Source organism: Acomys minous (genome assembly GCF_964271855.1).
Source record: "Acomys minous genome assembly, chromosome: 3".
NCBI lineage: Eukaryota > Metazoa > Chordata > Mammalia > Rodentia > Muridae > Acomys > Acomys minous.
In genome coordinates, this window is record NC_140485.1 from 11,112,149 (window position 1) to 11,134,136 (window position 21,988).

Here is a 21,988-nt window from a genome sequence, read left to right on the forward strand (position 1 = left end):
AAAGTGTGTATATAAGAAAGATAATTGGGCTTTCCAAATCAAAACCACTTAGGTAGAATGTACGTGCCCCACAGTAAACAGCCTGCCAGTGCCCCAATCACTTACTGTCTCTGAGCTTTACTATGCCCAACTGTGATATGGACTCAAAGCATTTACTTTCCTTGGCAAAATTTCTAGATTGTTCTTGTAGATGGTTCAGTTAAGGTATGTTTCAGAAGTCATTAGCGTATCTGTAGCTCTGAGAAAAGCACTTTAGTATGCACTGCTTGTGAGTCTCATCCACTCAACTGAAAACTTCAATGCAAAAAGTCTGACTTCCCATAATCAAAGAGAATTTTGCTATCAGTCAGCCATAGGCTGACGCTTCCTGAGGTCTCCAGGCATTCAGGCTGAAACCCCAACCTTGCTTAATATCCCTTCCCCTCCCCCTCCCCTTCCCCCTCTCCTTTCCCCTCCCCCTTTCCCTCCCCCTCCCCCTCTTCCCCTTCCCTTCCTTGTCCCCTTTTCCCTCTCCATCTCTCCCTCCTCTTGCTCTGTGTCATACTCTGAAGTGTGTTTATGTGTGTGTTATCTAACATACACATACAGGCTGCATATTTAACATCGATGAATACATACAAATTAAAGAAAACCGGGAAACTCGAAGCTGAGTCATTCCTAAAAAGGTTCCACATCAGCAAATTAAGACTCGACAGAGCTGTTTACATGTAAGATCAAATCCTGTGAGAAACAGGGACAGAAATGATGTCCAAATCCAAGTCAACTAAGGAAACTGTGCTATAGGTCTGTAATGGAAGCAACAGGATGAGCAGAACCAGAACAGAAATTAGAATAAAGTGTACAGATGTGGTCTTGTATGTCTCTGTCTTTGTAAGTTGGGTATTTTAGCATACTCTTCACATCTATTCTTAATTACAGTCTATTTAGGAAATTTATTTATAAATAACTGAAATATATATATATATATATATATATATATGTATATATATATATGCCACTTTTTCTGTGTTGGAACTATGGTCATCAATCTTCATAAATATGCTTTTAAAAATTTCTATTACTCAGTGAAATGAGAAAAGTGCTTTCAAGGTGCAAATATCCACCCTCCCTCCCTCTTTTATTTCACCTTTGGTACTTATTCACATATGATAGCTTTTGCCATGTAATCAGCTTCTATTTTGTACTGGAGGTTTTCACACTTGAATTTGATATTTTTTATAGGGCAGGCAGCAAGTTAAAGATGAAGGTTGTTTTTTTTTTTCTAATTGAGAATTAATTTACGTAGTATTCTTCATAAAGCAATAAATTGGATTATCCAGAGTTATCCCAATAAACAAAGTCAACAGGATGAATATTACATATATAAGTCCAAGACTGTCTTTTGTTAGTGGTCCACGAACCAAGCATCCAGTCTGTGAAACAGAAACTTGCTCCTGTGAGTATCCGAGATTCCATTGGCTTTTGTTAGTGCTGCCAGGGCAGGAGAAATCTAGGAGCTTATTTATGACAAAATTCCCAGCCTCCCATGGTGGCTGCATGCTGCAGCACTCAATCTGTATCAGCGTTTTTATTGATTCCTTTCTGGAGAACCCAATAGCTGAAGGGAGTATGCAAAAATGATTAAAATATTCCGTTTAGTCTACAAATATCACAATTTGTTATTCTAGGCAATGCCTCTATCTTGAGGGAATTTATTAAATAGTCCTAGAAAAAGAATCCTGACTATAATTTAGAAGAATGTGACAGGTACCTTAAGAGGAAATGAATGATTTGGCCAATTATGCTTCATCAGATACTAATGCCAGGGGCTTTCTTTCCTCATGGTGGCCTCACGGTGGTTCCTAACTTTCCATTTTGGTTTGGTAAAAGCCAATGAGGTATGACAGAATATTTTAAATAGGTTTCATTTGAGGTTCATAAGTATTAGATCAGCTAACATTCTCATTTCACTGATGCTCAGCATCTCAGCTGACAGGCCACTGGAAGGTGCAGTGAGTCAGAAGTGTAGTGTATTTAGGTCTATAATTCCTTTCTTCCATCTTTTCTCCTCATCTTGATTATCTTACTTACAGGAGAATTTAAATTTAAAATATAAAATAATAATTCTCTTGACATAATGGAAATTTTTAACAAAAGTGCATAAAAAACTGTCATAATAAAAGGCTTGGTTTCGGCTACTGATGGGACCAATGGGTTGAGAGCTCTTACCAGGGCGACCATGAGGACTACTGTGTCGGTTTGGGACCAGCCTCATTTTGAGGTAACGTTCTTTTCCTTTTTGGCAGAGCATAAAATAGTGTATTGTAAAGTACTTCAATACCAGAACTAACAAAAACAAATGATTAGGGGGAAATACTTATATATGCAATATACAAAAATACATGGCATTTTAGTAATCTTTAAATCATCAGCATATTTTACTATGAGAATTTAGGAATACCTTTATGTTGTGAGCTTGTCACAGCTACTGGGCAATAAACTGATCTGGGTAATCTAGCCTAGAAATGGAAGAGTTTTCATAAAACTGATTGGAATGGCCTCCAATCTTGGATGAGCATTGTCATTTGGTGAATAATAGTGATCATAATAGAAGTTGTGATATAATATACATACCAGAGTTGTTCAGAGTAATACAATGTTCTGCCTCCCAATTCCTTAAAATTAAAATGCAATTAGCCTGACATGGATCACATGCAGCCCTCTCCCATGGTCTTTCTTCATACTAACTCTATTCAAAACACCTTATCCGGATCCATATCACAGTAGAATGTTTTCTCTTTACTTAGCAGGCAATGGCACTCTAGAGACTTCTTTTATTGTTGTTGTTTTGTTTTTGTCTTATAGGGCTGGGTTTCTCTGTGTAGCCTTCCTTGCCTGTTTTGGACTCATTTTGTAGATCAAGCCGGCCTCAAACTCACACAGATCTGCCTGCTTCTGCCTTCCCAATTGCTGGGATTACAGGTGTGCGCCACTGTGCCCAACTTCTAGAAGCTTCTTAATGTGAGAATATTCGATCTTGAGATGCTTAAACTCTAACAAAAAAAAGACCATTAAACATGGTAGTAATAATTTCAAATTCTACCTTCCTCTTTTCTTTTATGATTTTATCCCATTGACAGGTGTGGCTGAAGTAGTTTGAAGAGATGACGTCAGCCTTGGAGACGGCTGCCTATACTCCCACCACTTAGGCACTGAGAAAAGGAGATTCAGAGTTAAAGTCAAGCCTTGACTATCTAGCAACACCATAATGGGGGGCGGGGGAAGAAAGAAAGAAAAACAAAACAAAACAAAAACAAAAAACAAAAAAACCCAAAATCCCACAAAGCAAACTGACCAAACAAAAACGCGCCAAACAACAAGATGAGGTTTGGACATCTTAATTACTCCTGTATCTCAAATCCTATGTAAACTTTGTATGGTGGTGTAAATGAAAGTAGCCCCTATAGACTCGTAGGGATTGGCATGTTGGAGGAAGTGTGTCACTGTGGGTGGGCTTTGAAATTTCAGAAGGTCTAGCCAGTGCCAGTGTCACCCTCTCTTCTTGCTGCCTGCTGCTGATTCAGATGTAGAACTCTCAGCCGCTCCTCCAGCCCCATGTCTTCCTGTGCACTGCCATGCTTCCTGAGAAGATGACCACAATGGACTAAATCTTTAAACTCTAAGTCACTCCCAATTAAATGATTTCGTTTATAAGAGTTGCGATGGTGTCTCTCCAACATGTAATAGAAATAGAAACTTGAACTAAGACACTTAGTATCAGTGTAATATTTAAAATATTAAATTTGGTGTAATAATGAAAATTCTTGTAAGTTAGTTAATTTACATGAGCAGTAATAAAAGGTAGAAGCTTTGCATTGAGCTACAGTTCATTTTTAAAATGAATCTCTCAGGGAAAATTACACTATTTTCTTCACGGTGAGCATACACTTACTTTATTAAGCCAGTTTCTCTATAATCACATGAGCATTAGGATACTTATTTCCAAGTCACATTTCTATTTAGTGGGGGGGGGGGGGAGGCAGTCTAGATCAGAGCTGCTCACTAAAAACAATATCTATAGTAACACTTCAAAAATGAATATGTACCAACTCTTCTTGAAGCAGGACCTCACTTTCTGTTCCAGACTGGCCTGGAATTTGTTGTATAGTCCAGGATAGCTTGGAGCTAGCTGCCTACTTGGCTTAGCCTCCTAAGAACTGGGATCACAGGAATGCAGTACCAGACTAAAGCCAAATACAGATAAAATAAAATTTGACACCGTATTCCATTTACCACATCAAAATATTCTTTCAAAATGTAGTGAATACAATTTTACTTGTTTATTTGATTTTGGTTTTTTCGAGACAGGGTTTCTCTGTGTATCCTTGACTGTCCTAGACTCACTCTGTAGAATAGGCTGGTCTCGAACTCACAGTGATCCACCTGCCTCTGCCTCCCAAGTGCTGGCATTAAAGGCATGTGCCACCACCACCTGGCTAATGAATACAATTAAAAAAATTATTTATTTATTCACTTTACATTCCGGTCATAGCCTCATCTGTTTTCACCTCACAGGTCCATGCTTCCCTCCTTTCCTCCATGTCTCCTCCTTCCCCTATTCCTCAGAAAAAGGAAGACTACCTTCCATCCATCCAGTTTATCAAGTCTTTCAGGACTGAGCTTGTCCTCTTCCCCTGTGGCCTGGTAAGGCAGTCCTGCCAGGGGAAAGTGATTAAAAAAAAGAAAGCTGGCAAAGGCAAGAAAATCCATGTGAGAGACAGACCCCACTCCCCTTACTAGAGGATCCACATGAAGCCTGAGCTGCCCTTCAGCTACATCTTTGTAGGGGATTTAGGTCCATGCAAGGTCCTTGGTTGGTGCTTCAATCTCAATAGACCCCTCCAGGCCCTGGTGAGTTGGCTTGTTGGGCTGCCTGTGAAGCTCCTATTACCTCCAGGTCCCATTCTCTTTCTCTGCGCTTTTCAACAAGACTCCATTTGTATCTCCCAGATGTTTGACGGTGAGTCTCAGGATCGTTTTTGAGGTGTTGCTGGGTGGAGCCTCTCAGAAGACAACTCTGCTAGGCTCCTGTCTTCAAGCGTAGCAGGGTATCATAAATCGTGCCAGCAGTTGGTTCACTCCCATGGGGTGGGTCTTGGGTTAGGCCAGGCATTGGCTGGTCATTCTCTCAATCTCTGCTCTATCTGCTCTATCTTTATACCCCTGCACATTTTGTAGGCAGGGTGAATTTTGGGTCAAAGATTTTCTGGGTGGGTTGGTATTCCCTTTCTTCTACTAGGAGAGCTGTATACAAGAACTTCAACTCTTGTCTGAGGAGAGAAATTGAAGATATTAGAAAGGGGAAAGATCTCCCATGCTCATAGATCGGTAGGATTAACAGTAAAAATGGCCATATTACCAAAAGCAATCTACAGATTCAATGCAATCTCCATCAAAATACCAACAAAATTATTTTTAAACCAGAAAGAACAATTATAAACTCCATATGGAAAAACAAGAGACCTAGAATAGCTAAGACAATCCTATAAAATAAAAAGAGCTTCTGGAGGTATCTGCACCCCCTGACTTCAAGCTATACTACAGAGCAATAGTAAGACCTGCATGGTACCGGCATAGAAATAGACTGGTTGATCAATGGAATCAAATCAAAGGCCCTAAAATAAGTCCACAAACCTACAGACACTTGAGTTTTGACAAAGGAGCCAAAATCATACGATGGAAAAAAGCAGCATCTTCAACAAATGATTCTGGTCTAACTGGATGTCCACATGTAGAAAAAAAATGCAAATAGGTCAATATTTATCACCCTGTACCGTAGGGGCAAAATTAATGCCATATTCTACATGTAATTTATATTCTACAGTTAATGCCATGGTCTGTGAGAACGTTGTCCTCCAGGTGATTCCACTACTTCCTGCATTCTGGGAAAGACCACGTACTGCCATAAACCAAACCTGACAGCACTCTCCAGAAGATGCAATTAACACCCAATGATCCCTGGAGATTCAGCCTCCTGGACCCAACCTGCTGGAAGGTCTGCATGCCTGAGACTCACAACTTTCCCTGGAGATCCTGTCCCCACCCAGCCTGCCTAAAGGACTGCATTCCTGAGACTCACGACCCCTGCTTATGGTTGTGTCATTGCTTCCCTGTGACCCCCAATCCTAATTACAGTTTTTCCTAATAAGCCCATTGCCCTTGAAGCTCCGGTACCACTCTCCTATCCTGCTGCGTCAGGAAGGATGATGATGATCTGAAGCTCAGAGCCTGTAATACAGGACCCTGTGTTTGTTGCATCAGTATCGAGTCTTGGTGTCTTTTTTTGGGGGGGGGGGTCTTGTGATCTGGGTAATCTCAGCATAACAGCACAAAACTCAATCCAAGTGGATCAAAAATCAACTAATACCAGATACACTAAATCTATGAGAAGAGAATATGGGGGAGAGTCTTGAACTCATTGGCAAAGGAGACAACTTCCTAAACAAAACACCAACAGTTCAGACTCTAAGATCAACAATTAATAAATGGGACTTCTTGAAACTGAAAAGCTTCTGAAAAGCCAAAGACACTGTCAATATAATGAAGTGACCATTTTCAGATTAGGAAAAGATCTTCACCAATCCTACATCCAACAAAGGACTAATATCCAAAATATATAAAGAACTCAAAAAAATCTTTTCCCAGTCGTAGGCTGTCACTTTGTGGTGTCAACAGTGTCTTTTATAAAGGACTAATATCTAAAATATATAAATAGCTTAAGAAATTAAGCACTTAAAAAAAGCAAAAAAACAAAAACAAAAACAAAAACAAAAAAACATGCTGAGCAGTGGTGGCACACGCCTTTAATCGCAGCACTCGGAGGCAGAGGCAGGCGGGTCACTGTGAGTTCAAGGCCAGCCTGCTCCACAAAGTGAGTCTAGGACAGCCAAGACTACACAGAGAAACCCTTTCTCAAAAAAACAAAACAAAACAAAAATAAAACAAAAAGAAATTAAGTACCACCAAACAAAATAACCCAATTAAGAAATGAGGCTCAGAATTAAACAGAGAATTCTCAACATAGGAATATTGGATGGCTGAGAAACACTTAAAGAAATGCTCAACATCATTAGTCATCAGATAAATGCAAATCAAAATGACTCTGAGATTCCATCTTACAACATCAGTATAGCTACGATGATAAACGCAAGTGACAACATATACTGCAGAGGATGTGGAGAAAGGGGAACACTCCTTCATTGCTGGTGGAAGTGCAAACTTGTATAACCACTTTGGAAATCTATCTGGTGCTTTCTCAGAAACCTGAGAATAGAGCTACCTCAAGACCCAGCTTTTCCACTTCTTGAAATGTACCCAAAAGATGCTCCACCACACAACAAGGACATACGCTCAACCATGTTCATAGCAGTCTTATTTGTAATAACCAGAACCTGGAAACAACGTAGATGTCCCTCAGTCAAGGGACTGGATAGATAGATGGATAAAGAAACTGTGGTACATTCACACTATGGAATACTACTCAGCTATTAAAAACAAGGAAATACTGAAGTTTGCAGGCAAATGGATGGAACTAGAGATGATCATCCTGAGTGAGTTAACCCAGACGCAGAAAGATACACATGGTATATACTCACTTATAATTGGACACTAGCCCAACAGAGATGTCCCCTGAAAGTCTTCACTTAGAAGGAGATTGGGATAGATGCAAGGACTTCCAATTGGGACTCCAGGTGAAAAAGGAACAGGAGAATGGGGAAATAGAAGGATCCAGAGGGTCCTAGAAACCTAGAAGAAGATCATCAAGGCTGGTGAATCTGGACCCAGAGGGGTCTGCCCAAACTACTGTACCAACCAAAAACAATGCATGCAGTAAACCTAGAACCCCTATTCAGATCTAGCCAATGGACAATACATTCTCCACAGTTGTATGGAGAGTAGGACTGACTCTGATATGAACTCTGGTGCCCACTATTTGACCACGTCTCCTTGGTGGGAGGGTCTGGTGGCACTCAGAGGAAGGGTAAGCAAGCTACTAGGATGAGACCTAATAGGCTGTCATCATATGATAGGGAGGTGGCCCCCTTCTGTTACAGACCTAGGGGAGGGCAATAGGGTGAGGGGGGCAGGAAGATACAAGTGAGGGGATAACAATTTAGATGTAATATGAATAAATTATTTAAATAATAAAAGAACTCAAAAAATTAAACACCTACAAACAAAATAATTCAAATTAAAAATGTGGCACAGAGAATTCTCAACAGAGGAATATCAAATGGCTGAGAAATAGGAATGTTCAACATCCTCAGTCATCAGGGAAACATAAATCAAAACGACTCTGAGATTCTATCTTACACCTATCTGAATGACTTAGATAAAAAACTCAAGTGACAGTAGATGCTGCCAAGGATGTGGAGAAAGGAGAACACTCCTCCATCACTGGTGGGAGTGCAAACTTGTACAAGCACTTTGGAAATCAATCTGGCAGTATCTCAGACACAATATTTTAAAAATACATTTTTACTTCTTTTCATACTATACCTTTGTAATCTGGTATGCTCTTTTCATTCACAGCTCAGCTAAATTAAGGCTAGCCATGTCTCAAATGCTTCCTAGTTACCTGTGGCTGTTATACTGCATAACTAGGATTCAGGGATAAGTCCTTCGTTCCCATTGCTGGAAGCATATTGCCATCAGCTGAGAAATTTGAAATTTCTCATATGTCTGTGTGATAATCCCACAGCTGTGCTCTGAATATCACCTGGACATTTAAAGTTTTATAAACTCTTTGAGTGATTCTAATATATGAATAAAAATAAGATAAATCTCTCTCATATGCATATTTAAACCACTCAAGTTCTTGATATAAAATGCATAGAAGTTGTTGTTTACTTATATGCATTCACTTGCATTGGTTTATAAAATTATGGTGAAATATACTAGGAATGTAGTGTATTTAGTAACAGTAGTAAATGAGCATCACTAATGTATCTTAAGAGTTCTTGCTAATGAAAGCCTAATCCTTTGGTCAGTGCGGCCAGGTTCGTGTGTAATATAGCCAATTCCAGGTCAAAAATTAATCCTATTGTTTGATATAAACTGTTGATCAGTGCTACTTCTGTAAAAGATCTGACTAGAAGGAAATTATCTTTCTTTACCCTCTGAGGGTCAGTATTTGGAACACTTAAATTAAAGTAACATTTGAAAATAAATGGGTAAATATAGCTTAACCATATGCATTTATGAACACGCTCAAAACAATGACAATAAATAAAGGTGGGAGTTATAAACAACACTTTGTGAGAGGGAAAAACAAATGGTTTTCTAGTAGAACCAGGGAAACATCACAATGAATTCTTCATGCTATTTAAATGGGTTTATTTAATTATTTAGACAGGGTCCTGCTGTGTTTTCAAGGCATACTCTAATTCCTGGGCTCAAGTGAGGCTCCTGCCTCAACTTCTCAAATAACTAAAATAACAGGTATGTGTCACTGTATCTGATACTGTGTTGTTTATCAAGGTTAAAGTACTCTTTTTCACTTTTTCATGATGGCGAAAGTCTACTGTTTTAAACCAATTGATGTCAACCTAACGGACAAGATGAGATATACCAAGTCGAAGAACAAAGAGTTTATTCATGCCAAAATGCGAATGCCATCGGGGAGAAAACAGTCATTTTCATTGTCTAGAATATGTGTTTCTAAAATGGCTCTAAAGGCTCTTGGATTTTATAGATTTGAAGAAGAAAGAAAGGAAGGAAGGAAAGGAATGTTACAGAATTTCATACAGCGAGCAATACTGGTCAATAAGAACAGCACAGGACATCCTTGGTCGCTTACACTACACATTCCAGATTGAAACGTAACAAACAGGAAAAGACGTTTGCATGGAAGTTTTGTTATTGTACTTATGTCATCGTGGAGTTCACAAACGTATGCTCCGTTGGGTCAGGATGACCTTAATGACCATGGCCCCATGCTTCACATTTATCTCACATTTATCCTAACTAGAAAGAATTTATGACCTCATTGCTATAGTACATGAAGTCTTTTCTCAACATTTATTAACTTCCTAGTCTACTGTTCTGTTGGGTGATTCTGTGCCAAGGAAAACAGCCAGCAACTTCTCCTGGACATTTTCAAACAACTCCTCCTGGGTGGTGGGTTGCTGGAAGCCAGAGCTTCTGGGCCAGCCTTACATGAGACCGCTCAGCTTTGCTCCAGGTGCTGTCTCTTACCATCCACCCACACAACCATGAGCAAAGCTAGACCGTGGAGCTGACAATAAAAGACAAACTGGGATAGAAGCACCAGCACATTTTCAAGAATCTGCATCCATCTGTCACTGTATCAGTGGTCAGAACTAGTCCTGTGGGTGAGGGCAGCATCACGGTGAGAAGCTCTCCAGAGGATGTGGATGCAGGCATCGGTACATCCAGGGTACATGCATCCTGTGTATATGTAATTAGTCCTATCATAGTTTATTGTGTTCCTTTTCATTGCTCTCACTCTGCAATGTTACCAAAATTATTGTAAAATGTCAGTTATTTAACAATTAGATTTCTTCTTCAAATCTTATGTTTCTCTCTTAAAAATGATTATTCTTTATATTTCAGTCATTTTTACACTTTTAAAAACCTCTTGTTGAAATGACTATGTGTATAAATAATAAAAATGAATATAATCTTTGATCAGGAAACCATAAAGAGAAGAAATAGCATAAAAGCGTTTAATACATTTTCTTAAGTTTCAAAAAAAAAAAGGCCATAAATGCTCTATGTTTTGTCAAAATTCTGAGTCTTATTTCAAACAATTAAATAAATGTTTGTTTGCATATGATATTGGCAACATACTCTGTCCTTTCACTGATCATTTGAGCCTTTGTTTTTCTCTGCATTCCTTTGTAATTGATAGATTGATGCTCTTTGTAAAACCTTTCTTGCTGTGTTTTGAGGCAAACATACACAGATCCAAGCACTACAGTAAAAAGAACTGTATTTTACCAACTGGCAATATGGCTACACTTTGGTTTAAGACTAAAAACAAGTGTGTTTTCTTCTGTAGGATTGCATATTTGGTGCCTGTAGAATTTCATATATATGTATATATATATAATGTTTAATGCCTTTAAGTAGGAATTATACATTTTGTTACTAGATTATAACCTTATACAAGTAAATTACACTCCATGCAGCTTTGAATTGCCATGCAACATTTTATGCCAACATGAATAAGTGACAAAAAATAGACTAAAAGAAAAAAAAAAACAGCACCTGGATACACTATGCTGTTTGCCGCTTGAAAAGACTTAACACTCTGCTCCTGCTCATGATGAAGACTCTTGTGTGTAGCCGGAGAAGGTATTCTTCCCCTCCAAATAATAACTTAGACGACTCCCCGGGCTCCCTTTCTTCCAAGGTTAGCTTCCTAGGATCCAATAATACAACAAACAGTACACACCACTGGACAACCTCCTTGCTTTGGTTTTCTTTCGAAACAAACAGAATTCACCAACAGAATTCAAATGACAGCGGTGCGTTTGGCAGTGGTCCATGGGAAAGCTGGTGGTAAAGGGGGGAAGTGAAACAATGACGGAGAAGCGGCCAAGTAAGGCCGCAGGCAGCTGGAGTTGCAGTATGCTGGGGACTCTGGGAGCTGGCACACACAGAGCACACACATGCCGGGATACCCGGCGAAGGCCAGAAATTCAAAGCTCACTACTCACGACCTCCTGCTGGTCAAGTCACAAGAGAAGTGCAATCATTAGCAGATAGTTCTCATTCATCAATGATTTGGGGCTGTTCTTAGAGAAACTAATCGCCTAAGTGCTTTTCTCCATTAGTTCCTGTTCATGAACGGAAAGAGTTCTGTGGTTAGAAAAAAAAAGAAACGAAATTCAATATCTCATAATTGAGGGGCACCAGGATGTCCTGAACACGGCCACACGGCTACATCGCACTTTCCGCCGCATACCTGAACGTAGTTTTCATTCAGCGGGAGGCCTGTTGTTTTTCCCACGTTTACATTTGCTGCCGTCGCTGGTCACTGTGGCCCTCAAAACTGACAACTCTTCTTGCGGCCATGTTCCAATGATGCACATAACAGATAACGACTCTCATGGCTGCATAGCAGCAGGCCCAAACTACCAGCCTGGAGCTGCATCCTCTGTAGAAGAAACTTTGTATCCAGGCTGTGTCCATAAAGGCTAGAAGCTGGTTTTCATGAAGGTACAGAGGTCTTGAAGGAATCTTGAAGGCAAAATTGTCAGCAACTCTCCACCCCTCTAAACCAGAATGAAAATTGACCTTTCCTCCTACTCTGGAGCAGATGCTTGGCTCTGGCTGAAGGCCATTGGGTTTTGATAGCCACAGGTGATCTAGTTACACACTAGGTCCTCCAAAACCATTAACCAAAGGAAACCTTTTCTTCTAGTAAGTTGATTGTCATGGGTGTCTGTTATAAGGGCACAGAGCTAACCAACACATAGCTAATCAACTTATAATACAGAGTATTGCTCTTCATTCCTCAAATAACTATACATCCCCCAAGGTTCCGTGGAGACCCTATAGAAGAGCTGTGACCCAAAGGAACCATATCAATGGGAGAAGAGGGCACTCCAGGCCGTGCGCCCCAATTTTCTTTGCTAATCTGTGCTTTCACTTTTGAATCTAACCAGCAGAGTTTCCATTGGTTTCTAAAGGTGACTTCTAAGCAGTTTAGCAGGCACAAGGAAGGAAGCTCATTATGAATTTTTGCAACTTTACTAAATTGAATAAGGGAGTAGCAACCTGATCTTTTCAAATGTTTCCAGATGCTGAGGACTGGATTGAAATGCGAAATTGAAAGAACCAACTATTACCGATGAGCAGTGAGCACTATAGCAAAAGGACAAGTTTTCTTTTGATGTAGTGAGTCACGAAGGACGGAAAGACACTGACACTCAGTGATTAATTTCTAAAAATGTGGTTGAACGAATCACATTATGTATCATTTGATGCCATTAAATGTGAGTTCCTGCACTGTGTGCAGACCTTTCGCTCCGCAAGCATTGGCAGCCTGCGAAATTAACTGTGCCATTTACAAGCTATCATGCAATTTTCTGTTTTCTGAAACAAAGGCAACAATCTGGGTACATTAAAGACCGTTATATAATTGACAAACCTGCTTTTATAAAAACTTGATCTAAAACACTTAAATGACTATCATTTGCAAAGGGAGCTACTCATTAACAGTGCAAAATCATTTAAAAATTAGACTGAAAACTGTACTTGTTTTTGTTCCCCTAGAATACTTCCAAGTGCACCTTCTTATTGTTTACAAAGTTTCTTTCACTCAGGCCAATTGCCTCACTTGATTTTTTTGTTTTTGTTTTTGTTTTGTTTTGTTTTTGAGACAGTGTTTCTCCATTGTAGCCTTGGCTATCCTGGAACTCAACCCTATAGACTAGGCTGGCCTCTGCCTCCCAAATGCTGGGATTAAAGGAAGTGCCACCAGTGCCCAGTCTTTACTTGATTTCTTAACTCAATCATACAAGGAGACAGGAGAGAGACCCATGTCCCTATTTTTAAATACAACTCATTTTTAAATACAACTAAGGATAATTTTCTAGTCCAGCAACTAGAAAACAGCTGCACTTTTGTCCCATCACAGTAGCTTGATTTGCAGTTTTATTTTAATTCTTAAAATACTTTATTGGAGTAGGCACATATGGAATGGTGTGCACAGTTCACAAGTGTAAAATTCAATGAATCCTTACAACCTAAAGATACCTGTGAAGATAATGGTGTCATATTAAGAGAGTGAGAACACGGTCCCCCATGGCCTGATACCACTTCCTGTTTCCAAAGGAGTACCAATACTATCCCTAACCACTGTGCGGTCACTTGGCCACATTTGAATTAGATGTAGAGGAAATCATGTGGCATACATTCATTTTGGCCCCCTTTGCTCTGTTAGTTTCTGACTATAACTGTACATTTGAGATTATCACCATGTACTATTTCATGTATGATGTTTAAAAACAATCATCAACTTGACTCTTGCTGGAAACAGCTATTTCACATGTAATATTTTAAAACAGTCACCAACTTGATGATTGATGAGAACAGTTTGTTTCCAAGTTTTTCAATTATAATATATGGATGCTGTGGACCTCTTTAGACATAGTGAACATAGTGTGTATTTCTGTTAAATTGATACCTAGGAATAGATATGCTTGATAAGAGGCATGTTCTGCCTTAGCTGATATTCTCCAGCAGTGGTTGTGTGGACTTACAGTCCCACAGCATTGTTACAGACTTGCTGTTCTTTGTTCTTATCTATTCTTGGTATTATCTGTCATTTCATTGTGACCATTTTGTGAGGTATGACATAGCATCAGTGATACTTTCTTTCAATTCTAAGTGTAATGACTGGAAAGCTAAGTCTCTTGATGTCATTAGCCTGTAAGTTAAATAGTGATAAAAATCACTAAGGTTTTCTGTCTGTAGCCCCCAGCTGTATACGTGCAATGACTCAAGTCTGCCTTATTTAAGGCATCTGTTTATTTCACAGTATCCGTGGAGACTACAGAGACCTGGAGATCATCTCTGTTCACGTCAGTAGAGTTCAAGGCCTGTGAAGCCAAAGAGCAAGTGGTTATATCAGAATCATGAGGGTGAAGCCCACTCAGTTAATATTATGTTTATACCAAAAGAGATTTTGACCAATACACCAAAGCCCTGACAAAGTGCAAGGCCTCTGAAGAACACCAAGTGGATTCCGCCTGATGTAACCACAGCCTTCCTGAATCATCACTACCATGACTGCCCCTGAGTAGCCCTAGGCACTTTTTCCTACATAGTTCGCCAACACACTCTTAGTAAACACAACAATTAGAGAGGTGTGTGAAGCTTTATGACTTTACCTTGATGCAAGGGACGGGCTTAACCCTGACAGCAGCTGAGATGAGTCAGGTACGGTCTAGCAAGGATGAAATAATTTTTGTCCTGTCTACTTTATAAGCTGCCAAAGTTCTGACCCACTTGTCCTTGGCATCACCAAGTACTATATTTTATCTGGAGGATTCCATCAAATGACATTCAGTGCCACCCTGTGTCTTTCTGCCTCTTTCTTCAGCCTCACAGCACCAAGGGGCTGTTCTCATAAACTGGGACCAGCTTGCTCTGGTAGAAACAGTGTATTATTATTTCATGAGAGCCATATTCATGTTTTTTGTTGCTATTTAAGCTCTAAAATATTATGTCTTCCTCTACTCCTATTTCCATACCCTGATTTTGTTAGCCAAATTACACCCAATTTTATATTTTACTGTGCCTCTGGTCTTTTTGGGAGGAGTGACCAATCATCTTTAATTGCTTCTAACTTCTCTATCCAGCCTTTCTCTCCCGCCATTTCTGACCCAGGAACTTCCATCTAATATCCCTGGAGTACATTGATATCATCTGTACATAATGACAATTATGGACATTCCTTCACTCTCAACAAGTGACAGTTATTTCAGATGCTCAATCCCTAGGATATGAATGAAAGTGAGAGCAATTTCTGATCACTATGTTCAACTTTTGATGAGAAGTATACATTCTTAATGCCTAACACACCTCTTCAGAGTAGCCAATGTCTACAGAGAAGAATTCAACAAAAGCCTTTGCTCTTTATCTTCTTTACATATGGCCTTGATTTTGTACACTGGCAGATTATTGAAATAAGACTTTATAAATAATAGCCTCAAGATTCAGTGCCTCAAGACAGAAAGCATAGAGTTACCTCACGAATCTGATACTTAGGAATTTTATGGAATCTTGCTTAGATTTTTCTATATGAAAAGGTGGACAAATTTTTCCTGTCCTGGTTGGATTTTCCTACATGCCTGCCTCCTAGCTGTCCACAAAGCCTAGGCTGGGATGACAGAAGAAGCTGGTGCCTGTTCTAGGTGTTTCTTCTTCTGCTTCTGGGATAGTAGTCTAACCAAGACAGGTGCTTTCCATGGCAATGATGAAGACAAGAGGACAAGTGTGAGCAAGTTCTGTTGTACGAAGTCTTGTCCTGCCTCTGAATGTCCGGTATACTATCACATCCCATTAACCAAGACAAGTCATGTGGCTGACTGGGAGGGGCAGCAAAGTGCATGGCTAGAGGCATAGAACAAGTAAGGCTGAGGAGCAGCCTGTTTTTGTGCTCTATCATGGCAGGTCATCTCAGGCAAGTTACTTAATCTGTTGTCAATAATTAAGGGATGATTATAACCCAGGAGACTCTCCCAAATTTTTATAGTGACTTAAAGTATGATATATGTGTTACAAAAGTATTCAGTGCTTTAAATGTGGTTACGTTATAAATGTGTCAAGGCATTATCACTATTGTTGTTTTTACATGGTTGGTTTTAAGCAGAATGCTGAAGTGAGTGAGCTCGGCTCTCGGTGCCCCTGACGTCACACACGTTGCCTCAAGTCTTACCAGGCTTCCCATTACACTAACAGTGCGCCCATATTTAGAAAGCATGAAACCAGTGATTGACGGAATGAATTAATTTGACAAAGAAACGGCTATTTGACTCTCATCTTATCTTGCATTCAACCAAAATGAACTGATGACTGTCCTGTACAAAGCTTCGTCCGCCAGGTGTGATCAAGTTTCAGAAATGCAAAGAAGAATACCTTGACAGAGAAATGCGAAGCCAGAGAAATGAACAGTTTAGAGGTAAAGAAATACAAGATAAAATGCAGCTTCAACAATCAGAGCCAACAGACGTTGGCAGCTGAAGTGGGATTACATACCAAGACTTCGAGGGATGTTTCAGAGGAAACACGTTGAGGCTGGGAGATAAGCGAGAGCTGCTTAGACACTCCAGGACTATGTGAGAGAGACACTCCTGAATCAGGCAGTAGACTCTATAAAGAAACAGAGAACTGTCATTGTTGGTCATTGTTTACTCATGCTGACATATATAATAGAATCATAAATGTGAGAGAAAAATGAGGTTAGGGAGGTGGGAAGGTGAACGCAAGATCTGAATGAGTGGAACGCCCAGATTTGAGAATTAGAAGGACCAGAGCAGGGAAAACAGACCGACATGGAAATAGTCAGTTGGAATCGTAGAAGTTTAAGCAAGAGGTGCTTTGGCCTTTATCCTGAGTTACATCAGGAACGCTAAAGAGGAAAGGGTGAATATGGCACACACTAACTGATGTTCACAGTACTTTGCGATTAACTTGATGGATGAAACAGGTCTACACACCCACAATGGGAACATAAATAAGAGATCCAATTCATCACTATACGAGTCAACCAGCAGATGATTATTCACAGGGAGGTACTTCGGGCAGACCAAGACAAGATGATGAGACACAGTGCTCTGACAATTAGTAAACAAGTAACTAATGTAAGTCACCAAATTAGAACAAAATCTTCTATTAAAGAATAAGCACTGCACTATGAGATAATTGAGAAGGGGGAACTGAACTTGATTAATAAGCTTTCTTGTCAGGAAGCTAGGAGACATTACTCTAAGTGTAGATTGTTCTTGTCTCTATTGTCATAACAGATTCTATTTTCTTAAGAGGAAGGAGGCCCATGCTGTTCATCCTTTTCTTCTAAATTTTTGTAAAATGAATAAGACTCAAAACTTAGAGTTCTTTTAGAATTTTCTTACAAAATGCCTTGGCCAGCACTGAGCAAACATCTGTATTTGCTCACTGCTGGTTGTCTCCCTGTCCTAGCTGTGTTTCAGTTGTGATGAAGAAAACACGGAACAAAGGAAAAGTATGGAAGAAAGAGTTTGTCTCCACTTCTACTTCCAGGGAAACCATCACTGAAGAAAATCAGAGAAAGAACTAAAGGCAGAAACTTGGAGGGAGCAACTGAAACAGACGATGGAGGGTTTCTTCTTCTACACTTGCTCTGAGGCTCATGCTCAGTTCCTTTATTATACCTACCAGGACAACCTGGCCCAGAGTGGTACCACTACAATGGGATGGGTCTTCCCATTCCCATCACCAATCAAGAAAACGACACAGAGACATGCCTATAGGCTAATTTGATGGGGACATTTATTCAATTGAGGTTCCCTCCTTCTACGTGAATAGTTTATGTGCACTTGACAAAACTACCCAGAATGCACTCAGTTGCCTCTTCCATCAGGATTATAGAACTATATACCTTACACTGGTCAGGTGTCTCTGGGTAAGCATAAGAATTCAGATACTCATCCTAATTTTATATAGGACCATTCCTCAAAAAGGTGACGAAGGTAGTGGGTTTAGAAACCCTTCCTCACAGTCTTATCCCTGCTGTGCACGAGTGACAGCTTGTTTTACATTCCCCAACAACACATGTTGCCTACTACAGAAGCAGACCCTATAATGAGTTACCACATACAAGTGATAAAGAAGGGAGTACTACTTAAGAGACCACAAAGCAAGTAGGGAAGAAAAGAAGCCACTGTTTTAGTTACCCTTCTCATCGCTAAAACAAAATAACCCCCAAAATCAATTTATAGGCAAAAGGGACTTCTTTTGGAATTTTTACTTTATCATAATGCAAACGGTGTCACAGTCCTTTTCTTGGCAGCTCTGCTTGCATGAGTGGGATGCATGGACCTGACATATGGCACCAGGAAGAGCTTTCAAAGGCTTCCAGAGACTTGGTTTTGTTGGCCAATTCCCATATCCTATGTGCTCTACAACCAACCTTCTAAATATCATAAACTGGAAATGGCATAGCCTATGTGTATATATGTGGAATGGGGTGAGGATGGTGTAGAATTCAGACAAAACAAACATAGCATCCTGTCCCTGGACTCAAAAATCTAAGTACACAGACAGAATGTAGCCAGGCCTGGATTAATTATTTTTAACTAAAAAAAAAAATGTTCTAGAATTCCAAACATAAGTATTGTATTTATATTATTTCAAACCCTCTCCCGACTCCTCCCATGTCTCCTTCCCACCCCCTCTCAAGTTCATGGCCTCTTCAGTAATTATTATTGTTACATACTGGGTGGAGCATTGTGAAATTTCCCCTACCAGGGCTGGAATGTTGACAGGTATGGTGAGTATGTGGGTCTAGTTTAAGCAACCATATTGTTGAGATTTCATGTATGCAACTTCCCTAACATATGTAGAAGACACTATCTCAAAACAGGCAGCCAGAGCCTCTGGTTCTTACAATGATTCTTCCAACTTTTTCCACACTGTTCCCCAAGACTAATGTGTACAGGTTGCTTTGTAGACATACCAATTAGGTTATGGACTCTGCAGTCACATATTCTTTGGATTTGGACCAGTTCTCTATCTTTGTAATTATCATTTTGCAGCAAAATGAAGCTTTTTTTGGTGAGGGACAAGAGCTTCACTTACCTATGCATATAAAAGTACCTATGCATATAGAATACAGTTAGGAACAGTATTGCTTCAGGCAAATGACAGTAGTGGGTTCTCCTCTAGGATCTATGATCTCTCTAGCTGTGGGGAGTTGGCTAGATTTGCAGTACCAGGCATAGATTTCTTCCTATTGAGGGGAACTTAAGTTCAGTCAGATAACTCTCTGTCGCCCCAAATATAAAAAGGCCAGTGTTGCACCACTGAGGACTATCTTGTCAAGCAGATGACTGCTGTGATTCATAGGCTTTGCAGCTATATCTGACCATTGATAGCTTTTCTCCCTTGGGCACATTAGGCAGATTATTTGTCAGAATGCAACACAGATGTCAGCTAGCTCTGTTTCTTATAGGGGTCTAGTTTCATACGAAAATCCATGAACAAAGTAGTCACTGTCTGGTTTCTATTGGCATCTTAGTTTTCCACAGTTCCACCACTGTCACTGATCGAGCTGTGATGACAGAATCCTAGAGCTGCTAGTCCACATCTTCAAAGTCTCCTGCTTTCATTCTGAAAACCAATCCAAAGCCTCAATAGTGTGGTAGAGCTTAATGGTAGCAATGGTCCCGCTCTTGATACCTCATTGCCAGGTTAGTTAGTAAGTTTCTGGTTGCTATGATGAAGTGCCTGATGGAAACACTACATTTGTTTTAGCTCCTGGTTTTGGATGTTTTAGCCTACTGTAGTGGAGAAATCATGACAGCTTGGTCATGCTGGTTCTGTCTGTGGTAATATGTGGTGATAGGTTTTTGAACCAGACCAGGAAGCAGAGAAAGCAGATTACAACCAGTAGCTAACATTCAAAGTTTAACCTTCAAAGGTCCATCGCAACTGACTTACTCCTGTTTGTAGGGATTCCTACCTGTGGTATTTGTACAACAACTTTTATGAGTTTACATACTTGATGTGTGTGTGTGTGTGTGTGTGTGTGTGTGTGTGTGTGTGTATGTGTCTGTGTCTCTGTGTGTGTCTGTGTGTGTGTGTGTTCAGAAATGATGTTATGCTATTTTATTTCATTAAGAAAGAGAAGAAGAAGAGGATAAAGAATAAAAAAAGAATAGGAGAAAGAAAAGGGAGAGAGAAAAAAAAGTACATGAAAACTGAAGGATGAGAAAAAGTCCCGGGAGATCTGGCATGGCTCTAACATTTTCTTTCATGCGTGGGACACTCAGTGTCCTATCTTAGCAAGATCAAGGTGAATAGTTAGAGGATAGTAATTCTTCCAACACTGATGTGTAAATACAAATAGCCAAATATATATGTGTCATTGGGGGTTGAATCCAGAACCTTGTGTATGCTAGGACGTGTGTGTCTTTATCATAAAATTATACACACAAACTGGTTATATATGTTTTTACTCTGGATATATTTTCTTTCTCTTTCTTTTTTAATTTTCTCTCTTTCTTTCCTTCTTTCATTCTTTTTAGATATTTCATAGATACTTTTTGAGTTAAAGGGGGAAAGGGTATACGTTTATTCACTTTTGTTCACTTATTTAAAGTGGATTTTAAGATTGTAGTTTGAGATATGTCAATTCTGAGGAGGAACTTTAAAACGAGAGTTGAAATGCAGAGCCCTTCCCAAGAGAAGCTACGGCCTATCTACAAGTATTGAGAGTGACCTCAGATAGCTTGAATACTTTCTAGAAAAAAGTGAACTGATACTTCTATGGCTGACAAAAGGTCTACATTTTTTATGTCAAAGCAGTTCCTGCTGACAATGTATATTGAAGTGTTTCTTGTAGGGCTATGGAAAATTCTGTGGAAATCTATACCACCATGATTTTACTCAGAATGGCTCAGCATTACATCATCTTTTGGGCAGGTGGTCAGAAACAAGGTAGAACTATGCTAACAGGAAAAAAATTCATTTCCCCAAAATAAAATGTCTGGAAATCACAATAAACTTATTTGCTGTCCCTTTGATGTATAATTGAAGCATTAATCAGGTTCTATAAAGAGTTCTCATTTCTTTCACCTTGCAGTATAAAATTTAAGGGAATTCAAGATAGATTCTTAAGCACAAGGTAGCAGGCAAGAACGATGAAGGAGATGAAGTCTGTGATGTTTGTCCTTTGTAAAGGAAACAATTACTGTTTGGCACTTTCTGTAGCTGTCTTGTGGGAATGGAAGGTTTAAGTTTATCAGACCTTCTGAAGACCTGGAATAATTGGAAATTTAATGCTCTTCCAGTATTAAAATCTTATCAAATTAAAAAATTAAAAACTGTGCCACCCAGTTAAATCTCATAAATAGCAAAATGCCATTTTAAAATAAAATTAGCTATGAACATTTTTACTAAACTTTGATAGTACCATTGAGTTAAATCAATGACTTTTAACTCCAACAATGAAGTAAGTTTGCTTTGCTGTTTATTTTAACTTACGGGTTAAACATCTTCTCTCCTGTGTGCATTCTCAGTTCCGATATGTGAATGTACTGTAAATCTCACCCCCTCCCCCCCAGTCAGTAATATTTAATCCCTACTTTGTCTTCTGGTGTTTCAATGCTGAAGTCACATTTAGCACAGAGTGTTAAGATGAGAATCTGGACACCTGTGGAAAGACAGAAACAGCATCGAAACCCTTTGCCCTGCCTCTGGTGTCATCCCCTGT

The 21,988-nt window shown here is 39.5% G+C and overlaps 2 long non-coding RNA genes across 4 annotated transcripts in view; both read left to right on the top strand.

Moving 5' to 3' along the window:
- LOC311594541 overlaps positions 1-21,988 on the top strand; it is a 31,450-nt gene that overhangs the window by 2,135 nt on the left and 7,327 nt on the right. Inside the window, exons 3-4 of one of the 3 annotated variants that reach the window (XR_014778122.1) lie at positions 4,555-4,683; positions 5,864-6,272. The exons of 1 other annotated variant lie outside the window; for it this stretch is intronic. This is a non-coding gene — a long non-coding RNA (uncharacterized lncRNA). Of the gene's footprint in view, positions 1-4,554; positions 4,684-5,863; positions 6,273-21,988 lie in introns of those variants that run through there. One more of the 3 variants, XR_014778123.1, reaches the window with a different exon arrangement.
- Positions 2,850-3,249, top strand: LOC311594542. Its single transcript, XR_014778124.1, has 2 exons — positions 2,850-2,961; positions 3,120-3,249. It is a non-coding gene; the product is annotated as an uncharacterized lncRNA (long non-coding RNA).